Below are 18,723 nucleotides of genomic sequence, written 5' to 3' on the forward strand. Positions count from 1 at the left end.
GTTGTAACTGGCTGGGGCATGCATGCTCTGATGAGTCCCTTCCAGTGCCTGTGGAAGCAAGGGCTGGTGTGTGGGGGCTGCAGCAGGCCCTCCTTTTGTGTGCCCCTTAACAATGGTGCCTCACTCCCTAGGCAGGCCACACTTTCTCTAGGGGTTTTCCTGGCCATGGAGACCCTCACTCCCATCCCCTATGTAAAGTGATCCTCTCCTTGGATCTGTTCTCTTAACCCCACAATTTAGCACTCATCCCCTGCCAGCATTGGTGGCTTCTTGTCTCAGGCACGATAGGTCAGGGCTGATTCCTGAGGAGGCTTTGGCATGGGTGGCATTCAGGACCCCAGAGCCTCTGTGGGTGGAGGAGCCCTTGGCTTCAGCTGTGGGTAAGCCTGCTCAGGTGGGTGCTCCTCCCGGTGCTGGCAGAGGCCAAAACTGCTGGTTGGGGAAGGGGTTGCAGTGGTGGTCCTGGCCCTTGTGTATCACTCAACAACGGCACCTTGCTTCCATATTGCCCTGGCCTTCAGAAACTTCTCCAGTTGTGGAACTCCTTACCCCCTTCCCTTCAGGATGTCTTTTCACAACCAGTAGCTGTCTTCTCCCTGGATCTGCTCTCCAAACCCTAATTTTCAGCATCCAGCCCAGCTCTGCAACCAGGAGACATACAGTCTAGGACGCACAGGGCTGCTGCGTGGGCCATGTGCACAGTTCTTACTTTGTTCTGCCTTCCACAAACTGCTTGCTGTGTTCTCCATTGATCCCCTGAAGGTTTGTTCCTGTCCCAGCTGGTTTCCCCATCATGGGTTTTTTTTTTCTGAGTGCAGGCACTTCTCCATCTTTGGGTTTTCTGTTTTGTCATTGTCAGAATACTAAATCTTTCAGTCTCGAGAACAACATTAAAAAAAAAAAAAATCACATCTGAAGACTAACTCTTGCCAGCAAATTCTTGCCCTGATTCTTTTAATCCTGTTGGTGAGTAAGCCCTGACTAGAGCCTGGAGTTGATAATGTTGGAGTTTCCCCTCAGGCCATTGCTGTACTGTTGAATTTTTGGTAGTGACCTTATTCTTCCCTCTCTCAGCCCTGGATGAACCAGAGATGGATGTGTGACCTCAGCTCTTCCTATTCTCTTGTCTCTCCCTCAACTTTGGAATCTGAATTAAACAGTGTCAGTGATCCCGAGGGCATACACCTGGCAGCTTGGCTGTTACTATGTGGAACTTATCTTGGCCAACATTCATGGAATCTACTTAGACTAATTTTCTATGAAGCCAAAGATAATGAATGCTAATTTTGTATTTTGCAATGGAAAAATGTATCAGAAGATAGGTTAAGTTGGGTTCATAAGTATTAATTTTCCTGTAAAGTAGAGGGGAATAAAGAAAGATCTCTTTGAACACGTGACCATGGAGAAGGATAAACTATTTCTGGAAAAAATACTCTAAGGATAAATTCTAAATTGAGAACTGTGGGTGGTTTTCTGGGAGCAAAGTATAACACATGGTGGGAACTTTTTATATATTTTTTTCTTTTTCTGCGAAAGATGTAGCTAATTGTTGTGCCTTACATGAAGCTATGTTAAATAGATTGAAATATGCTTTCATGTCCTCTTATATTTTCTTCCTTTCATATTCTCCACATTGTACTTTATCACTTTTATCTTTCATACTCCTGTTATCAGGAACTTCATCAGGAATGAATATTCCAAATGCATACCATCTAGGAGGGAAAGAAAATGGTGTCAGAGGTTGCCTTGTTGCTCTTTATATGCACACTATCCAACATAGTGTCTATTTCAAGAAATTATCATCTAAGACATAAACAAAGCTTTAAAAAATTGCTGACTATTCAGAAGAAGGCATATAAATATCTAGAAAGTTAAGAAAGAATTAGATCATGTTTATAGTCCAGAAGCTTAATTGAGCATCACATAATGGGATGATACAACTCTTTAACCATCTCTGCACAGCTCTCATTTCTTTCCTCTGACACAAGATACACAAATGGGAATTTTTTTTGGTGGAAGGACTGATGATGAAGCTGAAATTCCAATACTTTGGCCACCTGATGCAAAGAACTGACTCCTTGGAAAAGACACTGATGCTGGGAACGATTGAAGGCAGGAGGAGAAGGGGACAACAGAGGATGTGATGTTAGGATGGTATCACGACTCAATGGATGTGAGTTTGAGTAAACTCCAGGAGTTGCTGATGGACAGGGTGGTCTGGCGTGCTGCAGTCCATGGGGTCTCAAAGAGTGGGACACGACTGAGTGACTGAAGTGAACTGAACTGATGGGGCGAGGATACTCATTCTCTGGTTTTGATTTGAAATTTCTAATTTGACTGATTTGACACTTATTTTTTAAAATCATATTTTCTGAAATTTCCATTCCATATGATCTTGCAGTTTTCTGCCCACACCTTCTCCTCTGCATGGGGAATTGGCTCTCCCAATTAGTTTGCTCTACTTAAGAAAGCATCACAGGAAAGCTCCCCAAAAGTTAACGCCCTCAGTTTTTTTCACAGTTAAGTTTTATTACTTGCATTTTTTTCATTTTCCAGCATCTACAATTCCCTCCTTTTGTCCTTCACACAGTCAGCTTACTGAAACTAGTATTGCATATGCATTATTAGCAAAAACTGAAACTAATAACTGATTGGTTATTATAAACAATTTCAAACAGTTAAACTTCCCCCAAACTGCATATATTTTTAAAAAACATTGTATGAGCTTTTATTTTCCTTAGAAGAAAAACCTATGTATTCACCTCATATAAAACCCCTTTGAAAGGAGCACAGTTTCTACTTAGGTCATGTACCATCTTTGGATTCATTTGATATTGATATAAATAGAAGCTTGCAACCATTCTTCACCATTCTGGATAAACTTAGTTGGAACAATAACAACAAATACTGTTCATCTAAAATTAAAATAGATGAGGCCTATTGGACACGCTCATATGCCAGGCTCTCTTTTAAAAATCATAACCTGCAATATTCTATTTAATTCTCATAAAAACCCTGTGTGACATGTTGTCTCCATTATCATCTGCATTCTACACATGAGACTGCTGAAGCTAGAGAGCTTAAGCTTTCTGTATGCAAGATCACACAGTTCAGGAAAGACAGAAGTAGGAGCTAAGTTCAGTTCAGTTCAGTCGCTCAGTTGTGTCCGACTCTTTGCGATCCCATGGACTGCCGCACGCCAGGCTTCCCTGTCCACGACCAACTCCCATAGCTTACTTAAACTCATATCCATTGAGTTGGTGTTGCCAACCAACCATCTCATCCTCTGTCATCCCCTTCTCTTCCTGCCCTAAATGTTTTCCAGCATCAAGGTCTTTTCCAGTGAATCAGCTCTTCACATAAGGTGGCCAAAGTATTAGAGCTTCAGCTTCAGTATCAGTCCTTCCAATGAACACCTAGGACTGATCTCTTTTAGGATGGACTGGTTGGATCTCCTTTCTGTGCAAGGGCCTCCCATGAGTCTTCTCCAACCCCACAGTTCAAAAGCATCAATTCTTTGGTGCTCAGCTTTCTTTATAGTCTAACTCATTCATACATGACCACAGGAAAAACCATAGCTTTGACAAGATAGACCTTTGTTGGCAGCTAAACCAACCAGTTTAGTAGGAGATAAGCACACAGTTCCAGAAAATATGCCCTTAGCCTCAATCCCACACTACCTGTATTGTGTTTAAATATGGCTACCAGAGGATTTATTCTGAGCCATTGCTTATATATGTTTGACTTCTAAAACGCTTTCATTTTGGTTTCTTTGTGTCTATACTTTTAAAAAAATTTTAAATTGAAGTATAATTGATTTACAACATGTTACTTTCACGTGTATAGAAACTGATTCAGTTTTATATATATATAAAAATAGTTATTTCTCATTGTAGGTTATTACAAGATATTGAGTATAGTTCCTTTTGCTATTCAGTAGGTCCTTGTTACTTATTTATTGTATATATAATAGTGTATATATATTAATCCCAAATTACTAATTTATCTCTTCCCCTCTCACTATTCCCTTTGGTAACCATAATTTTGTTTTCTATGTCTGAGTCTGCTTCTTTTTTTTTTAATTTATTTTTAATTGGAGGATAGTTGCTTTCCACCATTGTGTTGGTTTTTGCCATGTATCAACATGAATCAGCCATAGGTATGCATGTGTTCCCCTCCCTCGTGAACCTCCCTCCCACTTTCCACCTCGTCCCACCCCTCTAGGTCTTCACAGAGCACAAGAGTTATACAGCAGCTTCCCACTAGCTCTCTGTTTTACATATGGCAATGTATATATGTTTCTGCTTTGTATATAAGTTCATTTGTTTCAGTTTTTAGATTCCACATATAAGTGGTATCATATGATATTTATTTTTCTCTGTGACTTACTTCACTTACTATAATAATCTCTAATTCCATTCATGTTGTTGCAAATGACATAATTTCATTATTTTTATGGCTGAGTAATATTCCATTGTATATATGCTCCACATCTTCTTTACCCATTCATCTGTTGATGGACATTTAGGTTGCTTCCATGGCTTGGCTATTGTGAATACCATTGGTATTAACATAGAAGCACATGTATCTTTTGAGTATGATGAAACTGATTCTTCTTTATGATTCTGTTTACTTAGTATTTACATGTAGCTTACTTAGAGGTTATAAAAACACAGAAGGTGTTTCATATGCAATGGGACAAGGAATAAGAAAAGATTATGCTTGGATAAGGGATGCTTAAATGCATGTGTAAGAGAGTCTGTGTGAAACACTACAAGGTCAGTTATGGCATCTCTTTCTCGATCCTGGACTCCTCTTTAGACCCATTTATACAGTCCTCCTGGGCACTTCCACTTCAGTTCAGTTCAGTCGCTCAGTCGTGTCCGACTCTTTGCGACCACATGAATCGCAGCACGCCAGGCCTCCCTGTTCATCACCATCTCCCAGAGTTCACTCAGACTCACGTCCATCGAGTCTGTGATGCCATCCAGCCACCTCATCTTCAGTCATCCCCTTCTCCTCCTGCCCCCAATCCCTCCCATCATCAGAGTCTTTCCCAATGAGTCAACTCTTTGCATGAGGTGGCCAAAGTACTGGAGTCTCAGCTTTAGCATCATTTCTTCCAAAGGAATCCCAGGGCTGACCTCCTTCAGAATGGACTGGTTGGATCTCCTTGCAGTCCAAGGGACTCTCAAGAGTCTTCTCCAACACTACAGTTTAAAAGCATCAATTCTTTGGTGCTCAGCCTTCTTCACATTCCAACTCTCACATCCATACATGACCACAGGAAAAACCATAGCCTTGACTAGACGGACCTTAGTCGGCAAAGTAATGTCTTTGCTTTTGAATATAGTATCTAGGTTGGTTGTAACTTTTCTTCCAAGGAATAAGCACCTTTTAATTTCATGGCTGCAATCACCATCTGCAGTGATTTTGGAGCCCAAAAAAATAAAGGCTGACACTGTTTCCACTGTTTCCCCATCTATTTCCCATGAAGAGATGGGACCGGATGCCATGATCTTTGTTTTCTGATTGTTGAGCTTTAAGCCAACTTTTTCACTCTCCTCTTTCACTTTCATCAAGAGGCTTTTTAGTTCCTCTTCACTTTCTGCCATAAGGGTGGTGTCATCTGCATATCTGAGGTTATTGATATTTCTCCCGGCACTTCCACTTGAGCCTCTCACATTCTACCTTCTGTGATACCTGCCACCTGCCTCCACCGTGAACACAAACCCAAATCTACCATTTCTTTTAGTTTTTCTTGTCTCAGTAAGTGGAACAACAAATTACTAGAAGAAGGTGAGAAGTATTTTAATTTCCTTCCTCCTTTCCCTCAAACATTTCCCGTGAAAGATGTTCTTTCCTCTTTGTGCTTCGGTGCAAGTCTTACCTGAAACCCTGTCATCTGTTCATTAGTCATCCCCAAGAGCACCTTGAGCTTCCTTAGTAGCTCAGATGGTAAAGAGTCTCTTGCAATGCAGGATCCCTAGGTCAGGAAGATCCCTTGGAGAAGGGATAGGCTACCCACTCCAGTATTCTTGCCTGGAGAACTCCATGGACAGAGGAGCTTGGCAGGCTATAGTCCATGGGGTCACAGAGTCGGACATAATTGAACTAGCACTTGCACTTTCTTTTCACTTTCAAACAACAACAAAGAATACTTAGTTATCGATCCTAGTGCTTTCCAGAAAACTATCAGGTGAAGTTCCTAACGTGCAAATCCCATCATGTTATTCATCCCCTTCATTTCTTAGTAGCTGCTCAGACCGACAGAATTAAGTTCCAACTCCTGCAACCCTTTCAGGCTTACCTCCCTAAACATCCATACAACATAGCTTTCACTTCAATTTCACTAAAGCACACTCAGTTTCTCATGAGGCCAAACATTCTGTGATTTTGTTATAATCCTATGGTTTCCAGCCCCTACTAAATTGGCTGGTGACTTCTGTTCTTCCCTCAGAACAAATCAATTATCACCTCCTTCTAGAAACACTTTCTTATCAAAACTTCATCTCCTTCAACTAAATTATATTCTTTCTTTGTGCTGCTACTTTACTGCTGCTCTTCTATTTACTTTGTTTATAGGTTATGGAAGTAAACTGTACTGTCTCTAATCATTGTTTTTTAATGGTGTGTCTTCTCAGTGTGAGGCTGAAGAAGACAGAGTCTATGTGTCCATCACCTCTGGATCCTGGCACCTTGAACTGTGCCTGGCATGTTTTAAGTGCTCAATACATGTTTGTTGAATTGAACTGAAATTTTAACACATACCCTAAATGTGTGATTAACAATCAATAGAAATATTGTTGGCTGCCCTGAGCAATAAGAACAAATATGAAATGACAAAAATAATGACTATTCAGAAAATGACATTCAGATGTCTGCTTGTCAGAGAAACCAAATACCTGACTAAAGAGTTGGAACTTTCAGCCCTACCTCCCACCTCCAGGGAAATGAGAGGGTGAAGACTGAGTTCAATCATCAATGGCCAGTGATTTAATCAACTCTGCCTAAGTAATGAAGTTGCTATAAGAAACCCAAAAGGATGGGGTTCAGAGAGCTTCCAAATTGGTGAACATATGAAATTTTGAGGAGGGTGACTCCCCTGAAGAGGGCTTGGAAGCTCCTGCCCCTTCCCACATGCCTTTTTTTTTTTTTGGCACACCATGAGAGATGTGGGATTCTGTTTCCCTGACCAAGGATTGAACCCATGTCCCCTGCATTAGAAACATGAAGCCTCAGCCATTGAACCATCAGGGAAGTCCCATGAGTGAAATCCTTCTGTAATAAATGATTTTCCTGAGTGCCCTGAGCCACTTTAGAAACTCATCAGACCTAAGGAGGAGTTGTGGGAACCCTGGTGTATGATCAGTGCATAAGAAGCATAGGTAAACCCTGGACTCATGTCTGCTCCTGAAGTTAGAAAGGAGGGGCAGTCTGTGGGACTGAACACTTAACCTACACGGTCTGACACTGACTTCAGGTAGATAGTGCCAGGATTAACTTAAATTGTAGGACACAGTGTCTGGGAAGTCAGAGAATTGGTTGGAAAAATCCACACATTTGATGGTGTTCAGAAGTTTTGAGTCACCAAATGACAAATACTGTGATTCTGGTTATATGAGGTACACAGACTAGTCAAATTCATAGAGATGTAAAGTAGAATGGTGTATGCCAGGGGATGGGGGTGTGTGGTAGTGGAGAGTTGTTTAATGGTTACAGAGTTTCAGTTAGGGAAGATGAAAACATTTCTGGAGATGGATGGTGGGGAAGGTTGCACAATATCAATGTACTTAATGCCACAGAACAGTACACTTTAAAAATGATTAAAATGGTACATTAAAAAAAAAAAGAAGAAGAAGAAAATAGCATTCAGGACTTACTATGGCACTTTGCACATTAAATCTAACTGCCTCCATATTCTTTTTATGGATCTGTTCTAATTTACAATACAAGCAATGCTCAAAGACTTCTGATTATGGTACCTTAAGACATTACATCACCAAGATTCAAATATTGCAACATACTTTATCTACTATCACACATATCTATTATGTGTGTGTGCATATATATAAATGCAACCCAGATTACAACAACTTGGAAGTAAAAATAGAATCACAGTTATTATAAACCCATTTTCCTCTCTTCTCTAAACTGCTCTGCAGAAACCCTAGACTCCTCACAAATTCATCCAAATAATTCTGGGAGATCTTGTGTAGGTTCCCAAGTGTGCTGAACAAACTAGTACTCTTGACTATCCAAGGTACTAGTCAGGTTTCTTCTCTCCTGCTCAGCTTTCCCTGACCATGCCTCCGCATCTGTTGATACCATCTCCATTTTATTGGTCTTTGTGTTGAGCAAGATGGTTTCTGTGCCAAAAGTAGTAACGTCCAACCCTCTCTCTCCAGAGAGAATGCTATCAAAGCCAGCCTGGGTTACCCAATGGGCAGGGTAAGCACACACTTGGAGCACTAACAAAATACAAGAGTCAGAAAAGTTTTGTAAATCACTCATTTGCTATTCAAAAATTTGTTGATTTAGCTTTTACAGTCAAATCATACTTTATTTAAATTTCCTTACATTTATTGAACAGTCTGTAATTATTACTTCATGTCTCTTTGGGAGAACAGCATAGTCTTTTGAGTCTCGTGTCTTCTAGAAATCTTAAGGCAGCCCTCCTTGACATTAGCACACTCTGGTGTCCAGGCAGCAGCCACCACTACCCAGTGGGGATGGCAACAATGTCTGTGCTACTGGCCCCACCTCACATCTGAGGCCCAGACATGTGCTGGATGTTTCCCAGATTTTTTTCCCTTTGTATTCTATTTTTATTGCTACTCCCTTGAGGCAAGACTCATGTGTGAGTTCTTGGAGACTGAACAAAAAGCGATTCTGATAATAGTATTCAGAGCATCCTTCTCAGACTTCGGTTTTTTCCTTGACGATCCTTTTCTATTAGGATTTCTCTTGTTTGTGGAGAGGAATCTTGGTGCTTTCTAACTAGACTCTGGATAGATGTCCCCTCCTTCCTTGTCACTCCAGGTGGGTTTAATACAAGGCTCATGGGAGCTAGGGGCCTTCCCAGGTGGTGCTAGTGGTAAAGAACCTGGCTGCCAATTCAGGAAGTGTAAGAGATGTGGGTTCAATCCCTGGGTCAGGAAGAACCCCTGGAGAGGGGAAAAGCAACCCACTCCAGGATTCTTGCCTGGAGAATCCCATGGACAGAGGAGCCTGGCAGGCTACAGTCCATGTGGTCACAAAGAGTGGAACAAGACTGAAGTGACTATGCATACATGCAAGCATGAGAGCTAGGTTTTGTATGGAAATGCTGGGACACTAGTAAGTTCATAAGTTTTCTCAGTGATACTTTTTTGAAAAGAAAATAACTTTTTCTTTTATTAAACTCTAATTAACAGGACTGCTCCTTATCCAGGAAATCTGTTAAACAGAGGTGTTACTGTGCCATTTTAATCTCATAATTTTAAAATAAACATTTGAGAACTTTAAAAGATATATAACAGAGAAGGCAATGGCACTCCACTCCAGTACTCTTGCCTGGAAAATCCCATGGACGGAGGAGCGGAGGAGCCTGGAAGGGTCCATGGGGTTGCTGAGGGTTGGACACGACTGAGCGACTTCACTTTCATGCATTGGAGAAGGAAATGGCAACCCACTCCAAACAAATCCTTCCAAAAGATACATTTAACTTGTATTACAACTAAGTAACAGGCAGATGATACAAACAAACTTTACTAAACACTTCATAAGGCAGACAGTCTCCATGCCCAGGCATCCAGATGACTGCAATGGGAGAAGGCAGGAGCTTTTATAGGATAAAGAACAAAAAACAGGGAAGTGACTATAGAGTTCAGAGTTGGCCGGACATTCGGGGATTGGCTGACTGGATGTGCTGTGTTTCTGGTCAAGAAGAACTACAGGGAACTGAAATCACTTAAGTTCCAGTGTTTATGAGGAGGCACCCAAAATGGGAGTGGCTGCCTCTTAGGCCTAGAAAATTATTTTGACACATGTGACATATTGCAGGTGTCCGAACTCTCCCTAGAGAGTCAGGAGTTGAGTAGGACTTGCAGAGTCAATGGGTGCATACACAATCCTCACCTAATTATTCCACACTCAACATTCAGGTGGCCTCATCACGAGACTGGATGATAAGTAGGTAAGGATGAGAGGATTTCCCTGTCATCCTTACCTCAGAACATCCCCAGATTTTACAGAGTTCATAGGGAGATTTTCAAAAAATATAATGATTTTTCTCATTTAAAAGCAAGAAAAGTGGCAATAACAGTGACAATGAGGGCCAGAGTCACTTTGACTCTTGCACCAGGCCGTCTGCTGTTCTCTTTGTGCTTGGTATGATAGAGTCTGTTGGGATCATTGAACGAGATAACAGAATAAGCAACACAGACTTCACTTCCCTAAATTGCTAAACTATATAGTCTTATTGTTTGAGAAGTCATCCAAGAGTATAAACCTGAAATAAACATAGAAAATTCAAGTAATTTTGTAATAGATCCTATATTGATTTGGGTAAAAGCTAAGCTGCTGTGACAGAAGCAGAAAAATGTAGTGGATTAAAATAAAAGATAATTTATTCCTCAATCACATAGTAGCCAGAGGTGAGCTGTCCAGAAGGCTCAGCATCTGCCTATTTTGCTCTGTTCTTGTTTGATGTCTGCCACACCAGGTAAAACCACAGCTAGATCTGATGGAAAAGACAGAGTGTTACCCAGAAGTCCTAACTTTGATTGCATGAAGAGACAGGTTGAGCTTTGAGTTGTGTTTGTTGTGGGGAGAGAGAGAGTTGTGTTAGTGGAAAGCAGAAAGAGTGTGGAATCTAGGGGAGAAGGGACATATAGAGGGGCAGAGGACCAGCCTCCCAGCAAACTTCTCCCCTTCTTATGGGTTGTAATAGGATCCCCCAGTCTTTACCTAGGTATATAGAATGCTTCACAGCTGCAAACTACAAGCCTTTCTCCCAGGCTTTTTTTAGTCATGTGAGGCTGTAAGTTAGAGTTGATGAGGTAGGAAAGAATCTGAATTGGGCCATTTCCAGGTCATCTCACAGATATTCATGCTGCCTACTCCCTATTCTGTTGTCTAGAAAGTGGTGACAACTGAGGTGGAATCAAGAGATGGCAGAGTAAGAGGATGCTCAGATCACCTCCTCTCAAAAACACAGCAAAACGTTGGCTAAATATAGAAAAACTCTCTCTGAAATCTACCTAGGGACTAGCAGGACAGCTCTTTTATAATGAAGCCTATAAAGAAAGAACCACAGAGAGTCTGAAAAGAGGAAAAGAGAATCAATTTGGTCAAAACCCCCACTCTTACCAGGAGGAGGCTGTTAGAAGATCAGGGTTTCTCTGTGGGAATTGAGAGATTCAAGCCACAGTTTAGACACCCTAGCCCTGTAGTCCAAAATTGGGAAAACAAGCCCCCTTGGCTCGTTTGAAAACCAGTGTGGCTCACCAGAGGGCTGCAGGAAACAGATTCTGCTTGTGAAGAACACAGACACACATTTGCTCAGTCCCAGTCACAGCCCTGAGGAAGCAGTGAAAACTGCTTGGTGTTCTAGCTGGCTTGCCAGGACACCCAGCACACATGCCCCAGCAAATACTGGGCTCCTACCCCAATCCTTTGCTCTAGCGCTGCTCCCCATGAGGTGGAGGCTGCTGTTGCCAGAAGAGGGTGCACACCTGGAGGGATCAGAGCCCACTCTGTTCCACAGAGAACCACAGCCCTGTACCTGACTAGTGTGGAAGCAACCACTGCCAGTATATCACACCCTTGAGAGGGAGCAACCTAACTCAGTAGCATGGCTCCAACCCCTCCAGCCCCACCCAAGCCTCTAACTAAGATGTGCACACCAAGGAAAAAGTAAAACCAGCACTGAAACACAGACCCAAGTCCTGGGGTCCAGGACAAAGCCCTAACCAAGGCAGAGACTGCCTTCGTACCCTTGAGAAACCCAGCTTCCCGAAGTATCTACTGCAGTCCCCTGGGCCTTGCCTTCACCCTCCCCCCGACTCCAAATAGAGCAGTAGCTGCTGTTGAGCAGAGGAGAAGCCCTGGCTCACATTTAAGTCTGGCTCTTAACCCCTCCATCTCCAGCTCCACCTCCTACCAAGATAACCCAGCAGAAGACAGAGTGCCTCCTGACTTCAGATGCAGCTCTCCCACCTGAGCTACTGGGCACAAACAGACTGCCTAGGGATGCCTAGGACATGCCTTCAAGATGGGGACAGGCAACTGTTTCACCTAATTTCATAGAGACAGAGAAGGTTAAACAAAGCAAGAAGACAGAAGAATATGTTTAAAACAAAACAAGAAGAAAACCCCTACAGACTGCCTAGGGATGCCTAGGACATGCCTTCATGATGGGGACAGGCAACTGTTTCACCTAATTTCATAGAGACAGAGAAGGTTAAACAAAGCGAGAAGACAGAAGAATATGTTTAAAACAAAACAAGAAGAAAACCCCTGGAAAAAAATCTAATGATATAAAAAGAAACAATTGACCTGATAAACAGCACGAAGAAATAGTAATAAGACAATAACTGAACTTAGGAAACAAATAGATGAACACAATGAGAATTTTAACAAAGAACTAGAAAATATAAAAAGAGAATCAGTCAGACATGAAGAATAAGAAAACTGAAGTTAAAAAATACAGTAGAAATAATCACAGCATGTGATACATAAGAATGCATAAATGAACTGGAATACATAATAAGAAATCATCCAATCAGAACAGTAAGGAAAAAAAACAAATTGTAAAAATTAGGATAGTATAAGGGAGCTCTGTAACAACATCAAGCATGCCAACATTTGCATTATAAGAGTCCGAGGGGAGAAGAGAAAGAGAAAGGGAAAGGGTAGAAATTATATTTGGTGAAATCATGACTGAATCTTTCCTAAACCTGAAGAAGGAAACAAATATGCAGGTACTGGAAACACAGAATATCCCAAACAAGATGAACCCAAACAGACCCACAGAAAGACATATCATAATTAAAATGATACAAGTTAAAGTTAAACAGAGAATTTTAAAGACAGCTATAGCAAAACAAAGGGGCTTCCCTGATTGCTCAGTTGGTAAAGAATCTGCCTGCAATCCAGGAGACCACAGTTCAATTCCTGGGTCTGGAAGATCCACTGGAGGAAGGGTAGGCTACCCACACCAGTATTCTTGGGCTTCGCTTGTGACTCAGCTGGTAAAGAACCTGCCTGCAATGAGGGAGACCTTGGTTCAATCCCTGGGTTGGGAAGATCCCCTGGAGAAGGGAAAGGCTATCCACTCCAGTATTCTGCTCTGGAGAATTCCATGGACTGTATAGTCCATGGGGTCAAAAAGAGTTGGACACGAGCTGAGAGACTTTCACTTTCAGACTAAAACAGAGTCATATAGAAATGAAACCCCATAAGGCTATCAGCAGATTTTCTACAGAGACTTTGCAGGTCAGCTGATAGTGCCATGATACATTTAATATGCTGAAATGAAAAAAACGAGAACTTAGCATAGAGTGTACTCAACACAGCAAGATTATCATTGTGAATTGAAGGAAAGACAAAGCTTCTCAGAAAAGCAAAAACTAAAATAGTTCATCTCTACTAACTGACCCTACACAAGGATTAAAGAGTCTTTAAGTTCAAAAAAAGGCTATACCAAGAAATAATAAATTAATGGAAGGGGAAAATCTAATGAATAAAGGTAAATATATACTAAAAGTTGTGGATCAACAACTCACATAAGATAATATAAACGTTAAAAGACAAAAATTGTAAAATCAAGTATAACTAAAACAATTAAGAAACAGGTATAAATATAATAGATAAAAAGTGCAAAGTATGTGAACAAACATATAAAACATGTTGCTGCTGCTAAGTTGCTTCAGTCATGTCTGACTCTGTGCAACCCCATAGACGGCAGCCCACCAGGCTCCCCCGTCCCTGGGATTCTCCAGGCAAGAACGCTGGAGTGAGTTGCCATTTCCTTCTCCAGTACATGAAAGTGAAAAGTGAAAGTGAAGTTGCTCAGTCGCGTCCGACTCTTAGTGACCCCATGGTCTGCAGCCCACCAGGCTCCTCCATCCATGGGATTTTCCAGGCAAGAGTATTGGAGTGGGGTGTCATTGGGGGTGGTATAATTATAGATATTTTATAATGGAATTGAACGTAAAGGACTACATGTTTGAAACAAGTAGATACAGGTATAAGTCAACATATATGATCACCATGGCAACTGTACATAAAAAATCTACCATAGATACACAAAAATTAGAGAGAAAGGAACACAAGCATACCATTAAAGAAAATAATCAAAATACAAGAAAAAAAGATGAAAGGAAGGACAAAACAGCAAAGAAGAACTACAAAAACAAAGAAAACAAGTAACAAAATGTTAATAAATGTTAACATATATTTATCTATAATCACTTTAAAGGTCAGCAGATTAAATCCTCTAATCAAAAGACATGGAGTGGCTTATTGGATAAAAAACAAGATCCATTTATATGCTGCTTGCAAAACAAACAAACAAACAAAAAACACCTCACTTTAGAACTAAAGGCACACACAGATTGAGGAAAAAGATGTTTCATGCAAATGGAAAATAAAAGAAAGCTTATACTCATATAAGAAAATGTTAACTTTTCTTGTAATGTAATGTAATGTAAATGTAAAATCACTCTTATGGCAGAAAGGGAAGAACTAAAGAGCCTCTTGATGAAAGTGAAAGAAGAGAGTGAAAAATTTGGCTTAAAACTTAACATTCAGAAAACTAAGATCATGGCATCTGGTCCCATCACTTCATGGGAAACAGATGGGGAAACAATGGAAACTGACAGACTTTATTTTGGGGGGCTCCAACATCATTGTGGATGGTGACTGCAGCCATGAAATGAAAAGACGTTTGCTCCTTGGAAAAGTTATGACCAACCTAGACAGCTTATTAAAAAGCAGAGACACTACTTTGCCAACAAACGTCCATCTAGTCAAAGCTATAGTTTTTCCAGTAGCCATGTATGGATGTGAGAGTTGGACTATAAAGAAAGCTGAGCACTGAAGAATTGATGCTTTCAAACTGTGGTGGTAGAGAAGACTCTTGAGAGTCCCTTGGACTGCAAGGAGATCCAACCAGTCCATTCTGAAGGAAATCAGTCCTGGGCGTTCACTGGAAAGACTGATGCTAAAGCTGAAACTCCAGTACTTTGGCCACCTTATATGAAGAACTGACTCACTGAAAAAGACCCTGATGCTGGGAAAGATTGAAGGCGGGAGGAGAAGGGGACGACAGAGGATGAGATGGTTGGATGGCATCACCGACTCAATGGATATGAATTTGAGTGAACTCTGGGAGTTGGTGATGGACAGGGAGGCTTGGTGTGCTGCAGTCCATGGGGTTGCAAAGAGTCAAACGTGACTGAGCAACTGAACTGAATGTAAACACAATGTAACATACTTTAAATGTAAAAACCAAAGTCTAGGGACTTCCCTGATGGTCCTTTGGTTGAGAATTTGCCTTCTAATGCAAGGGACACGGATTTGATCCTTCTTTGGGGAACTAAGATTTCCTGGGCTGTGGGGCAACCAAAGCCTACATGTCATAATTATAGAGAAACCCGTGCGTTGGCAAAGAGTGTACACAGGCAAAAACAAATAAATAAATAAGAGTCTATAGTAAAAGACAAATAAGGTCATTATATAATGATAAAGGGATCAACAGAAGAAAATGACACAACATTTACAACCATATACACACTTATTACGGGGCTTCCCAGGTGGCGCTAGTGGTAAAGAACCCACCTGCCAGTGCAGGAGTTATAAGAGATGTGGGTTTGATCCCTGGGTCAGGAAGATTGCCCTGGAAGAGGGCACAGCAACCCACTCCAGTATTCTTGCCTGAAGAATCCCATGGACAGAGAAGCCTAGAGGGTTACAGTCCATGAGGTTTCACAGACTCGAACATAACTGAAGTGACTTAGCACAGCATGCACTTAATACAAGAGCACCTAAACATACAAAGCAAATGTTAATAGATATAAAGGGAGAATCTCCTGGAGAAGGAAACGACAACCAACTCCATTATTCTTGCCTGGAGAATCCCATGAACAGAAGAGCCTGGCAAGCCCCAATCTATGGGGTTGCAAAGAGTCAGACCCAAAGAGTCAGTTACAAAGAGTAGGACATTACTGAGCATCTAACATTTCAAAGGGAGAATACCTTTGAATGAAGCTACCGATCTCTGCTCTGTCCTTTCCCAATTCCTGAGTCATAGTATCTTGTGAGCATAATTAAGTGTCTGAATATTTTGTGGTATCCTTGTTAAAGCAACTTAGTCTGTACTCTGAATAATGCAAATAATGCCAATCAAAAAGTATTTAAATAATTAAATACTTTTATTTATCTTAATAAAACAATCCTGAATGCTATTACTGTCAGAGAGCAATTGTTTACCTGTTCATTGGGTTGGCCAAAAAGTTTGTTCAAGTTTTTCAATAAGATGCTGTGCAAAACTCAAATGAACTTTTTGGCCAACACAATCTTAAGCAATCAGCAGACGAAGGCATTTCTATTAAAAATTACTCAGAAAATGAAGCCTGTTCTGAAACTGGACACTCTGATATTATATTGGGGGAATTTGACTGGCTGGGCTGACATCATACATAATTGATTTATACCTGTACCTTCTTTCCTTTCCCTTAAAACTTGCTGCTCAGAGCTCTGAGCGTGCATTAGGTTTCAGTTAAATCTAGTTTATGATGTATGTTGTTGTTTAGTCCATAGGAAGCCCTTATGATGTATTCCTACTTAGTAAACTTGTGATTGAAAGTTTCCTGTTAACCTTTATTTTTGGGCTGGTACATATTTCTATAGGCATTAAATGACTGCTTGCTTGTGAGTTCCCTTTGAGTCTGAGAGTAAATATAAACATATCATTCCCTGTTATGACAAGGTCTTCAGTAGCTGAGTGTTTCAACTCCATTTTTCAGAGGGAATGACCCTCATCTCTCTTAGTTTTCTTTTCTTTGTTTGCAGTGGAAGAAAACTAAAAAGATTTGTTTTTTTGTTTGCTTTTACTAAACATTTCAAGCATCTTTTCTGACCACAATGCAGTAATATTAGGTCTCAATTACAGGAGAAAAACTATTAAAAATTCCAACATATGGAGGATGAACAACACACGGCTGAATAACCAACACATCACAGAAGAAATCAAAAAAGAAATTAAAATATGCATAGAAATGAATGAAAATGAAAACACAACAACCCAAAACCTGTGGGACACTGTAAAAGCAGTGCTAAGGGGAAAGTTCAGAGCAATACAGGCATACCTCAAGAAACAAGAAAAAGTCAAATAAATAACCTAACTCTACAACTAAAGCAACAAGAAAAGGAAGAAATGAAGAACCCCAGGGTTGGTAGAAGGAAAGAAATCTTAAAAATTAGGGCAGAAATAAATGCAAAAGAAACAAAAGAGACCATAGCAAAAATCAACAAAACCAAAAGCTGGTTCTTTGAAAGGATAAATAAAATTGACAAACCATTAGCCAGACTCACCAAGAAACAAAGGGAGAAAAATCAAATCAATAAAATTAGAAATGAAAATGAAGAGCTCACAACAGACAACACAGAAATACAAAGGATCATAAGAGACTACTATCAGCAATTATATGCCAATAAAATGGACAACGTGGAAGAAATGGACAAATTTTTAGAAAAGTACAACTTTCCAAAACTGAACCAGGAAGAAATAGAAAATCTTAACAGACCCATCACAAGCACAGAAATTAAACATGCATCTATTTTAAAAAAAAATCTTTTCCCATTAGGTTGTTACATAACATTGAGCAGAATTCCCTGTTCTATATAATAGGTCCTTGCTGGTTATCCACTTTATTTTATTTTTAATTGGTGGATAATTGTTTTACAATGCTGGATTGGTTTCTGTTGTACAACAGTATGAATTGGCTATAAGGATACATGTATCACCTCCCTCCTGAGCCTCCCTCCAATGCCCCCATCCCACTCCTCTATTATTTTTCTATCTTTAGCATTGATAGGATGGAAACAAACATTATAAAGTAATATTCAGAGAGATACAGATGCAAATGAAAGTACATTCCTGGACCATAGGTCACCAGAAGTGTGGTCCATGAAACTATTCTCCAAGAGACAATGAGCATTAAAAGTCAACGCAGGGGCTTGGCATGTATGGCATTTAACTTCTCTAAGCCTTACTTTCCTCTTGGTCTAAAGGAGGCAATTAAATCTCCACTGCACATATCTCAGGGTAGTTAGGAGGAAGAAATTACGCAGTGTGAATTGTCCCAAGGTGCTCTAGTGAGAGATGCTCATGAAGTGTTATTATACATCCAGCAGGAGACCAGGGTAACTGAGAAAAATAAACACATGTTCCCCAACTGCACACAGACAAAAAGGGTTAAGAAAATTTAAAGGCTTTTGTTAGCTTCTCTGTTATCTTTCTATCTATCTAGATAGATCGATAAAGTTCTAGGAAGTATTTGATGTACTGACGGTGAAAACTCCAATGGCCACACCTTCTCATGTTTGGGGATACAGGGCATACTCAAAATCAGCTGTCTGTCCGTTCATTTCTACCCTTCTATGACCCCTTCTGCTTATTGACTTTTTTATTTTGATTCTGTAGATGACATGAAATCCCTGCCAGTCAAGTCTTAT

Source organism: Budorcas taxicolor, chromosome 6, assembly GCF_023091745.1.
Source record: "Budorcas taxicolor isolate Tak-1 chromosome 6, Takin1.1, whole genome shotgun sequence".
Taxonomy (NCBI): domain Eukaryota; kingdom Metazoa; phylum Chordata; class Mammalia; order Artiodactyla; family Bovidae; genus Budorcas; species Budorcas taxicolor.